Below are 12,322 nucleotides of genomic sequence, written 5' to 3'. Positions count from 1 at the left end.
TTTTTGGATTTTTGGATTAACTCATATTGTATTTGAATTGGGGCATTTAAATCCTATAAATATTTTAAATGCTCTAATAATTCTGAAACTAGTTGAGGGCTGTTGGAAATATTTTCAAAAGTGCCCACAATTTTTATCAGGATTTTACAAAATGAGTTAGTATTTTTACTAATTCAAAACAGATCAAAATAATTAGAAAACAGAAACAAATTAGAAAAACAGAAAGCAGAGAGAGGAGATACCTACATGGCACCCACCACAGCCACCTGGCCGGCCCAGCTGGCGGCCCAGCCCGCCAGGCGCTCTCCTGTCGCCTTCCTCCTCGCGCCAGTAGGCGAGGGCGCGTGCCCGACGCGCGCAGCTACACGCCGCGGCCACCTCCTCCCTCCCAGCCTGCCTGGCTCCTCCCCGTTGCACCTAGACGGCGCCACGACACCCCCTCGACGCCTCGACCTCTCCCCCGAACGCTCTCCCCTCCTCTGTTCTTCCGCCCGAACGCCTCCGTCGCCGCCGCTCGCCACCACCGCGGACACCGCCATCCCGGCGACGCCCTGAGATGCCCAAGAGCTCCGCCTAGTATCCCTCTTCCTCCTCGTCGAGCTGTGCAACGCCGGACGCCCCCAAGTGCCTCCACGTCGTCTACGTCTTCAACCTCCCAACGCCGGAGATCCCTCTCGCCGCCCCGCTCGCTCCGGTGCTTCCCCGAGCACGCCGAGGCCACCTCTGCACTCACTGTGAGCCCCTGCGTCGAACCCCCCTCCTCTCTGCTCCGTTTGCTCATTGTAGACGCCGCCCCCTTGCTCACCGTAGCACGCCGCCGCGCGAGCTCGACGCCAGCATCACTCCGGTGACCATTTGGTCACGCGCGGTGCCTAACACACTCACCGCACCTCGTAGCGTCTCGCTAGTGCATCCATTCACCCACTAGCACGCTACAGCAGCAAAACCACCGACGCCCGAACTCCGGCCGCCGCATTCGTGCTCGCCGCCGTCGACTTAGACCACCCCAGCTCCTCCCGCTTGGCCTACTAGATGCGCGCGAGCCCCAGTTACGCGTAGGACCAAACCGCGGTCGATTTGGTCGACCGTGGGCAAATCCCGAGCCCCTCCGCCGTCCCGGGTTTCACCGGCGACGAGCCGTGGACCAAGTCCGGTGGGTTTGACCCTGCTTGACCGGGGTTTGACTTCCCCCCCTGACCCACTGACGTGTGGGGCCAGCCCCTGTTAAAAGTTAGTTTAGTTTAAACCTAAACTTAGTAAGGCACTAAGAGACTGACAGGCAGGTCCCACGGGTCAGGTTTGACCCTGGCCAGCCGTTGACTCGCTGACGCAGTGGTGACGTCAGGCTGACGCAGTATTACATTTTCTGGATTTATTTTTAATCAGGAAATTCCAGAAAATAGTATAAACTTCTAAAAATCATATAAAATCAACCGTAGCTCAGAATGAAATAATTTATATATGAAAAATTATCAGAAAAATGCAATCTATCCATCTGTATCATTTTCATGCATGTCAAACTAAGTTATACCTGCTGTATAGGTGAAAACATGATAATGCACTATTTGAATTCATAGTTTGAATTTGAATTTGAACCTTGAGTTCAAATCAACCCAAACCTTTCTGTTGCTAGTTGCATTAGGCCAAATCATGTCATATTGCCATGTCATAATCATGCATCATAATTGTTGCATTGCATTGATTGTGTTCTTCCTTGTTTGCCGGTGATTGTCCCCTCTCGATAGCCGTGATTCCGACGATGAGATCGATGACACCGATGAAGAGCTATACTATCTTCGGAAGTGTCAGGCAAGCATAACCCCTTGTTCATTCCGATACAATCCCACTCTCTCGCTCCTGCTCTCTTTACTGCATTAGGACAACAACGATTCAACTGTTACATGCTGCGGTAGTTGAACCCCTTATCCTCTGCATGACCTGTCATTGCCACAGTAAATAGATGAAACCCACTAGCATGAGTAGGAGTTGTTTGAGCCCTGATGTTCCTACTCATTCATGCTTGTTTGTCATGCCTGCTACTGCTTAGAGTTGAGTCGGGTCTGATTCATCGGGGATGAATTGGAATGGTGATGAACATGTCCTACTGTGTGTGAGCCAAGTGTGTGAACACGATTTGGTAAAGGTAGCGGTGAGAGGCCATGTAGGAGTACATGGTGGGTTGTCTCATTGAAGCCGTCCTCAGGAACTGAGTTCTGTGTTTGTGATCCATGATACAGTTACTACCACGCATTGGGCCCGAAACCAATGGACCCTCTCGGCTTCTTAATCACCCTTGTCCTCTGTCCAGGAGTTGCAAGTAGTTTCTGGTGTTTGTAGTATGCTGGAGGCCGTGGACAGCGCTGACCGAGGGGTGGGCTGTGATGCGGTAGGCACGTGGCACGGTGTACCGGGCGCCCATTTGGTGTCTCGGGAACCCTGCACACATCGTTCGGGGCCGTATGTGGAAACCTCGGCCGGACTCCCTGCGGATGGAACCTGAATAGGCGATAAACCTGGACTAGAGACTTGAGTGTTTAGGTAGGCTGTGGCCGACTCCCTCGCCAGGCTTCCGCTTGAAGGTTGCTGAGGTACATGACGTGTACATGGTGGTAAGTGGCGAGAGCGTGTGTGACGAAGTACACCCCTGCAGGGTTAACATCATCTATTCGAATAGCCGTGTCCGCGGTAAAGGACTTCTGGGTTGCCTATAACAGTTCATAGACAAGTGAAAGTGGATACTCTAAAATGCGCAAGATAAGCGTGAGTGCTATGGATGGCGTTCTCGTAGGGAGACGGGAGCGGATCCATAGTGGAGTATTGATATGGTGAATATGTGGACTCGTGTGCGCCACCTCAAAAGAGTTACTTGCAGTCGTAATTAGGATAGCCACCGAGTCAAAGCTGGCTTGCTGCAGTTAAACTCCACCACCCCCTTTTGGTACCGATGCATATGTAGATAGTTCTGATGTAAGTCTTGCTGGGTACACTTGTACTCACGTTTTCTTATTTTATGTTTTGCAGAGAGACGTCAGTCTCGCTAGTAGTTCCGTGTGGACTTCGACGTTTAGCTTGATACCTCAGCTACGATCTTGTGCCCTCGGCAGGATCTGGTAGATAGTCAGGCTTCTCAGCCTTTTTCATTTGTAGATGTCTGTACTCAGACATGTTAAGCTTCCGCATGTGCTTTGACTTGTATGCTCTGAATGTTGGGTCATGAGACCCATGTTTGTAATATCTGGCTCTTCGGAGCCTAATGAATAAATACTCTGAGTCGTAGAGTCTTGTTGTGATGCCATGTTGTATTTGCACATATCGAGCATATTGTGTGTATGATTGAAATGCTTGGTATGTGTGGGATCCGACAACCTAGTTCTTTATCCTTGGTAGCCTCTCCTATGGGGAAATGTAGTCTTGTGCTCCCATGAGCCATAGTAGTCCGCTACAGCCGGGTTCACCGGAGTCCTGCTAGCCCAGCACTACTGCTCCGGAACACTTGACTGGCCGGCATGTGTTTCATATCGTTCCTGTGTCTGTCCCTTCGGGGAAATGTCACGCGGTGACATCCGGAGTCCTGCCTAGCCTGCTACAGCCCGGGTTCCCGGAGTCCTGTTAGCCCAGTGCTACAGCCCGGATTCGCACGCTGCTGACCGACACGTTCGATGTTGATTCAGGTATGCCTGTCCCCATACGTTAGTGCCGCTTTGGGTTCATGACTAGCCATGTCGGCCCGGGTTCTCTGTCATATGGATGCTAGCGACATTGTCATATACGTGAGCCAAAAGGCGCAAACGGTCCCGGGCCATGGTAAGGCGACACCCGTGGGGGGTACCGTGCGTGAGGCCGCAAAGTGATATGAGGTGTTACAGGCTAGATCGGTGTGACTTGGAATCGGGGTCCCGACATGTGCCCTCTGGTATACGGGAATATTTGGGTATTTATGGAGCTGAGATTAGGGTTAGAGGAGCCACGAGGGGCCCACAAGCTCATAGGGCGCGCCTGGTGAGCTTGTGCCTCACCCGTGGGCCTTCTGGCCTCCTCCAGAAGCTTCCTAGGTTTCTTCTAGTCCAAAAAAATCGCCAAAAAGTTTCGTTCCGTTTGGTCTCCATTTGGTATTGATTTTCTGGAAAAGACAAAAACAAGGAAAAAACAACAACTGGCACTGGGCACTAGGTTAATAGGTTAGTCCCAAAAAATGATATAAAATAGCATAATATTGCATATGAAACATCCAAGATGGATAATATAATAGCATGGAACAATAAAAAATTATACATATGTTAGAGACATATCAGCTAGCGCCGGCCTGGCTGAGTTTTTTTAGTTTGACATAAAAGAAAACAAAGAAATAAAGAAATATATATATATATATATATCAAAAGGATCAGAAAAATAAATCCTCATGGTGAACTATTTTTCAAAGGCAAAATACAAATTTTATGAAAATCAATTTTTAGAAAATTTCAATAAACCAAATTTGAATTCAAATACTTTTGGCATTATTTTCTTCTAATTTTTGAGGTGTCATGTTACCTCCTCTCATACTTTCGATTAAAATATTTGTCAAGGATTTTTGAAATGAATTTCAAATGCCAGTTTGAAGTGAACTCAAATTCAAACAGAAAAATTCAAATGCCTCTGAAATTTTCAAGTTCCACCACAATTCAAAGAAAATGCAATAGATGCTTAGCTATAATTGTAAAACATTCCAAATTGAAAATTTGGGATGTTAGAGAGAGTAATAATACTTTAAAGTAAAGAACATAAATGAAACGAAAAGTAAAGTTGTGTTTCCTGCAATGGAAAGGTTAGGCGCGGAGAGAATTCAGTTCATGTTGTATATCAAGTGTGCCAGTTACCCTGTATCATGATTATATTGTTTGATTTGTTTGTTCAGCAGGCGAATCACCCTAAGGTCATAGAACTCCTCCTCGCGGGATTATATTCCATTCTAGGGTCCTTCTTCACCATTTCCTTAGAGTGGTCGTCTCCACAACTAAGGTCCTTAGACCGGAACCAGGCATTAAGTTTAATGGATCACCGTTATCTCATATTGTCTTCGGTCCTTGATAACCCACAAGTATAGGGGATCAATTGTAGCCTTTCTTGATAAATAAGAGTGTCGAACCCAACGAGGAGCTAAAGTTAGAACAAATATTCCCTCAAGTTCTATCGACCACCGATACAACTCTACGCATACTTTATGTTCGCTTTACCTAGAACAAGTATGAAACTAGAAGTACTTTGTAGGTGTAAAGGGATAAGTTTGCAAGATAATAAAGAACACGTAAATAAAAGATAGGGGCTGTTTAGACAAAGTAACAATTAAGTTAGTTTTAGTAGAGAGCTTTTTGTCACAAGAAAGTTATTTGTCCCTAGGCAATCGATAACTAGACTGGTAATCATTATTGCAATTTTATATGAGGGAGAGGCATAAACTAACATACTTTCTCTACTTGGATCATATGCACTTATGATTGGAACTCTAGCAAGCATCCGCAACTACCAAAGATCATTAAGGTAAAACCCAACCATAGCATTATAAGGTATCAAGTCCTCTTTACCCCCATACGCAACAACCCACTTACTCGGGTCTGTGCTTCTGTCACTCACGCCACCCACCATAAGCGAATCATTAACATATTGCAACACCCTATAGCGGGAATCCATCACGCTTGCTCGACACAGAGAGCACCATAGGACAGCACCAATAATAAAACATACAACTCAAACCAATCACGATCATCAGTTAACCCATAGGACAAAAGGGATCTACTCAAACATCATAGGATAGCCACATATCATTGGATAATAATATATAGCTTTGAGCACCATGTTCAAGTAGAGATTACAGCGGGGAGAAGAGGTGTTACACCGCTGCATAGGGGGATAATGTCGCTTGAAACTGCGTTGGTATTTCCCCAAAGAGGAAGGGATGATGCAGCACAACTAGGGTAGGTATTTTCCTTAGTTTGAAACCAAGGTATCAATCCAGTAGGAGGCCAGGCCAAGCTATGTAACTGGTACCTGCACACAAAGAACAAATACTTGCAACCCGACGCGCAAGAGGGGTTGTCAATCCCTCTCGGGTAAGCGATTGGTAAATAGATAGATTGGTAGATGCAAATAGAATAACGGCAAATAAATTTCAGCGAGGTATTTTTGGGTTTTTGATAATATAGATATGAAAATAAAAGATGCAAATAAAGGAAAAGGCAAATAGCAACGTAGATCTGAAAGTATATGATGGGAAAATAGACCCGGGGGCCATAGATTTCACTAGTGGCTTCTCTCAAGAAATAGCACACGATGGGTAAACAAATTACTGTTGGGCAATTGATAGAAGATCAAATAATTATGACGATATCCAGGCAATGATCATTATATAGGCATCACATCCAAGATTAGTAGACCAAAACGATTATGCATATACTACTATTACTCCACACATCGTTCGCTATCCAGCATGCATCTAGTGTATTAAGTTGATGGGGAAATGGAGTAATGCAATAAGAACAGTGACATGATGTAGACAAGATCTATTCATGTAGGAATAGCCCCCATCTTGTTATCCTTAATAGCAACGATACATGCGTGTCTTGCTGCCCCTTCTGTCACTGGGAAAGAACACCGCAAGATCGAACCCATCACAAAGCACCTCTTCCCATGGCAAGAAACATCGATCTAGTTGGCCTAACTAAACCAAAGATTCGAAGAAGAAAGACGAGGCTATAAGTAATCATGCATATAAGAGATAAAAGAAAACTCAAATAACTTTCATGGATATAGATCTGATCATAAACTCAAACTTCATCGGATCCCAACAAACACCGCAAGTCATTACATCAAATAGATCTCCAAGAGACCATTGTATTGAGAATCAAAAGAGAGAGAGGAAGCCATCTAGCTACTGCTACGGACCCTTAGGTCTATGGTGGACTACTCACGCATCATCGGAGAGGCACCGATGAGGATGATGAACCCCTCTGTGATGGTGTTAGACTGGATCTTGTGGTTCTGGAACTTGGGGGACCGGGAATTGTGTTTCGTCGACTCCCCTATGGTTTCTGGAACATTTGGGAATTTATAGGGCGAAGATGCGGTGCAGGGGGGCTCCATGGGGGCACAACCCCCTGGGCGCGCCCTGGTGGGTTGTGCTCACCACGGGCCTCCCCTCTGTAACTTCTTTGGCCCACTTGGTGTCTTCTGGTCCAGAAAAAATCTCCAAAAAGTTTCGCTGCGTTTGGACTACGTTTGGTGCTAATATTCCGCGAAGTAAAAAACAAGAAAAAAACAGCAACTGGCACTGGGCACTATGTCAATAGGTCAGTCCCAAAAAATGATATAAAGTTGCTATAAAATGATTGTAAAACATCCAAGAATGATAATATAACAGCATGGAACAATAAAAAATTATAGATATGTTGGAGACGTATCAACATCCCCCAGCATAATTCCTGCTCGTCCTCGAGTAGTTAAATGATAGAAACATAATTTTTGATGTGGAATGCTGCCTAACTTGTTCATCACATATTCTTTTCTTTTGTAACATGGACATTTGGACTTTTATATGGTTCAAAGCAATAGTCTAGTTTTGACATGAAGATTTCAATACTCAAGTATATCAACAAGCAACCATGTCTTTCAAAATATCAACACTAAAGAAAGTTATCCCTAGCCCATCATGCTCAATCATTGATCCATTCACGAAACACACTCGCATATTAGCTACATCCATGCAATGAAATCAGAATCTGTCAAAAACAGAACAGTCTGTTGTAATCTGGAAACCTCGTATACTTCTGTAACTCCAAAAATTCTGAAAAATTAGGACAACATGGAAAATTTGTATATCAATCTTTTGTACAAACATCAGAGCAAAATCATGTTTCTGTGATTTTTTAAAATTCTGCTACTGGGCACAAAAGTTCCTGTTTTTCAACAAGATCAAATCAACTATCACCCAACATGATCCCAAAGGCTTTACTTGGCACAAACAGTAATTAAAACATAAAAACACATCTAATCTGAGGCATATTTGTAACTTTATTGCAAAACAACAAGAAAACCAAAAAGCAAAAAGATAAAGATTGGGTTGCATCCCAACAAGCGCTATCGTTTTGTGCCCCTAGCTAGGCATAATTCATAGATTCAAGTATTGTCATCTTTAGTTTTTGATCCATAGGATGCCCTCATGATTGATTCATATGGTGGCTTAATTCTTGTTCTAGGGAAGTGTTCCATACCTTTTCTTAGTGGAAATTGGAATTTAATATTTACTTCTTTCATATCAATCACAGCACCTATAGTACGTAAAAACGGTCTACCAAGTATAATTAGACAAGACAGATTGCAATCAATATCAAGAACAATAAAATCTATGGGCACATAGTTCCTATTTGCAAGGATAAGAACATCATTAATTATTCCCAAAGGCTTTTTAATAGTGGAATCCGCCAAGTGCAAATTAAGGGAACATTCTTCAATATCGGTAAGACCAAGCACATCACATAAAGATTTCGGAATTGTGGAAACACTAGCACCCAAAATCACATAGAGCAAAACACTCATAATTTTTAATCTTGACTTTAATGGTAGGTTCCCATTCATCATGTAATTTTCTAGGAATTGAAATATCTAATTCTAACTTCTCTTCTAAAGCTTTCATCATGGCATCTATGATATGTTTAGTAAAAGCTTTATTTTGTTCATAGGTGCGAGGTGAATTTATCATGGATTGCAAAAAATAAATACATTCAACCAATGAGCAATTAAGATAATTAAAGTCTTTGTAATCCAAAAGAGTGGGCACATCACTAGTTAAAGTTTTGACCTCTCCAAACCCACTTTTATCAATTTTCTCATCAAGATTTTCACCCTCCGAATTATCGGGACACCCTCTAGCTAAAGTTGACTCTTCTTCAGTTCCTTTATGATCAATTTTAATCTTACTAAACAAGGAATCAATAGACTAAACACCAATCGCTTTAAGATCTTCATCATTTTCATGAAAGCAATCACTAGAAAACGCTCTTCCTAAAAAATCTCTGTTAGCTCTAAGCATAGCAGTTCTTTTCTTACTTTCATCCATAGAAACATATAAAGCTTTAATTGATTCATAAACCTTGGGTGCAAAAGTTTTCAACTTGAGATTTTCTACATCGTGAGAAATTTATCAATGCTTCTAGACATATCATCAATCTTATTCAACTTTTCTTCTATCGTAGTATTGAAAACTTTTTAAGCATTGATAAATTCTTTAATATTATTCTCAAGATCAGAGGGGTTCCTATTATTATTGTAAGAAGAATTACCATAGGAATTGCCATAATTATTATTGGTATTTCCAGGAAAAGGCCTAGGATTAAAATTACCTCTATAAGCATTGTTATTAAAATTGTTTCGCGAGACAAAATTCACATCTATGGGATCACTATTTTTATCAATCAAAGTAGACAAAGGCAAATCATTAAGATCAATAGGAGCACTTTGACTAGTAACAACTTTCATAAGAGCATCAATTTTTTCGCACAAAGTACTAATTTCTTCAACTGAATTAACTTTTTTACTAGTAGGTGCCTTTTCGGTGTGCCGTTGTGAATAAGTTGCCATGATATTATCTAGCAATTTAGTAGCTTCACCCAAAGTAATTTCCATAAAACTACCACATGCTACTTATTGAGCTTGCATTGGTTTTTCCCTTGAAGAGGAAAGGGTGATGCAGAAAAGTAGAGATAAGTATTTCCCTCATAAGATTGAATATTCTCCAAATATGTGGGATCTAAAGTTGACACTCTTCCAAACCAACTTCCAATATTATCGCAAACATTATTATCAATCTTATATTCATCATGGGGCTTAAATAAATTTTCAAGATCATAAGAAGAATTACCCAATCATGATCATTGCAACAAGTAGTGGACATAGCAAAAGTAGCATCCCCAAGCTTAGTGTTTTGCATATGATTAACACAATTGACATTAACAGAATTTATAATAACATCATTGCAATCATGCTTTTCATTTAAGGAGCTATCGTGAATCACTTTATAAATTTCTTCTTTTAACACTTCATCACAATTTTCAGATTCACGAATTTCAAGCAAAACCTCATAAAGATAATCTAGTGCATTCAACTCACTAGCAATTGGTTCATCATAATTGGATCTTTTAAAAAGATTAGCAAGTGGACGAGGATCCATAAACCTATTCTTCTGTTTTCCAATAAATACACCTTTATCGCAAGACAACGTTCAAACAAACCAAGTAAGACATTAAGGAAAACGGAAAGAAGGCAAATAAAAAGGCAAATATTTTTGTGATTTTCTGAAAACATTTTAGAAGTGGGGGAGAGGAAAACGAGAGGCAAATGGCAAATAATGTAATGCAAGAGATGGGAGTTTATGATGGGTACTTGGTAGGCTTGATGTAGAACCTGTTGGGGAACGTAGTAATTCAAAAAAATTCCTTGCAAGATCTATCTAGGAGAAGCATAGAAACGAGCGGACAGAGTGTGTCCACGTACCCTTGTAGACCGAAAGTGAAAACGTTTAGTAACGCGGTTGATGTAGTCGAACGTCTTCACGATCCAACCGATCCAAGTACCGAACGTACGACACCTCCGTGTTCAGCACACGGTCAGCACGATGACGTCCCTCGAGCTCTTGATCCAGTAGAGGGTCGAGGGAGAGTTCCGTCAGCACAACGGTGTGGCGACGGTGTTGGTGATGTGATCTGCGCAGGGCTTCGCCTAAGCACTACGACAATATGACCGAGGTGGTAAACTGTGGAGGGGGGCACCGCACACAGCTAAGAAACAACGGTTGTGTCTTTGGGGTGCCCCCTTGCCCACGTATATAAAGGAGGGGGGAGGAGGAGGCCGACCCAAGGGGGGTGCGCCAAGAGAGGGGAGTCCTACTAGGACTCCGTTCCTAGTAGGATTCGGCCCCCCTCCTTCCTTCCAACGGAGAGGGGAAAGGGGGGAGAGGGAGCAGGAAAGGGGGGCCGCGCCCCACCCCTTGTCCAATTCGGATTGGGCTTGGGGAGGGGGGTGGGTGCCACCTCCTGTTGCAGCCTCCCTCTCTCCAATATGGCCCAATAGGCCCATTAACTTTCCCGGGGGGTTCCGGTAACCTCCTGATACTCCAAAAAATCCCCGATCTTCTTCGGAACCATTCTGGTGTCCGTATATAACCTTCCAATATATGAATCTTTACCTCTCGACTATTTCGAGACTCCTCGTCATGTCCGTGATCTCATTGTTGGAAATATGCCCTAGAGGCAATAATAAATTGGTTATTATTATATTTCCTTGTTCATGATAATCGTTTATTGTCCATGCTAGAATTGTATTGATAGGAAACTCAGATACATGTGTGGATACATAGACAATACCATGTCCCTAGTAAGCCTCTAGTTGACTAGCTCGTTGATCAATAGATGGTTACGGTTTCCTGACCATGGACATTGGATGTCGTTGATAATGGGATCACATCATTAGGAGAATGATGTGATGGACAAGACCCGATCCTAAGCATAGCATAAAAGATCGTGTAGTTTGTTTGCTAGAGCTTTTCCAATGTCAAGTATCTTTTCCTTAGACCATGAGATCGTGTAACTCCCGGATGTCGTAGGAGTGCTTTGGGTGTACCCAACGTCACAACGTAACTGGGTGACTATAAAGGTACACTACGGGTATCTCTGAAAGTGTCTGTTGGGTTGGCACGGATCGAGACTGGGATTTGTCACTCCGTATGACGGAGAGGTATCTCTGGGCCCACTCGGTAATGCATCATCATAATGAGCTCAATGTGACTAAGGAGTTAGCCACGGGATCATGCATTACGGTACGAGTAAAGTGACTTGCCGGTAACGAGATTGAACAAGGTATTGGGATACCGACGATCGAATCTCGGGCAAGTAACGTACCGATTGACAAAGGGAATTGTATACGGGATTGATTGAATCCTCGACATCGTGGTTCATCCGATGAGATCATCGTGGAACGTGTGGGAGCCAACATGGGTATCCAGATCCCGCTGTTGGTTATTGACCGGAGAGGCGTCTCGGTCATGTCTGCATGTCTCCCGAACCCGTAGGGTCTACACACTTAAGGTTCGGTGACGCTAGGGTTGTAGAGATATTAGTATGCGGAAACCCAAAAGTTGTTCGGAGTCCCGTATGAGATCTCGGACGTCACGAGGAGTTCCGGAATGGTCCGGAGGTGAAGAATTATATATAGGAAGTCAAGTTTCGGCCACCGGGAAAGTTTCGGGGGTCACCGGTATTGTACCGGGACCACCGGAAGGTCCCGGGGGTCCACCGGG

This window comes from Triticum aestivum, chromosome 4D (assembly GCF_018294505.1).
Source record: "Triticum aestivum cultivar Chinese Spring chromosome 4D, IWGSC CS RefSeq v2.1, whole genome shotgun sequence".
Lineage (NCBI taxonomy): Eukaryota > Viridiplantae > Streptophyta > Magnoliopsida > Poales > Poaceae > Triticum > Triticum aestivum.
Note: the sequence above shows the minus strand (reverse complement) of the source record.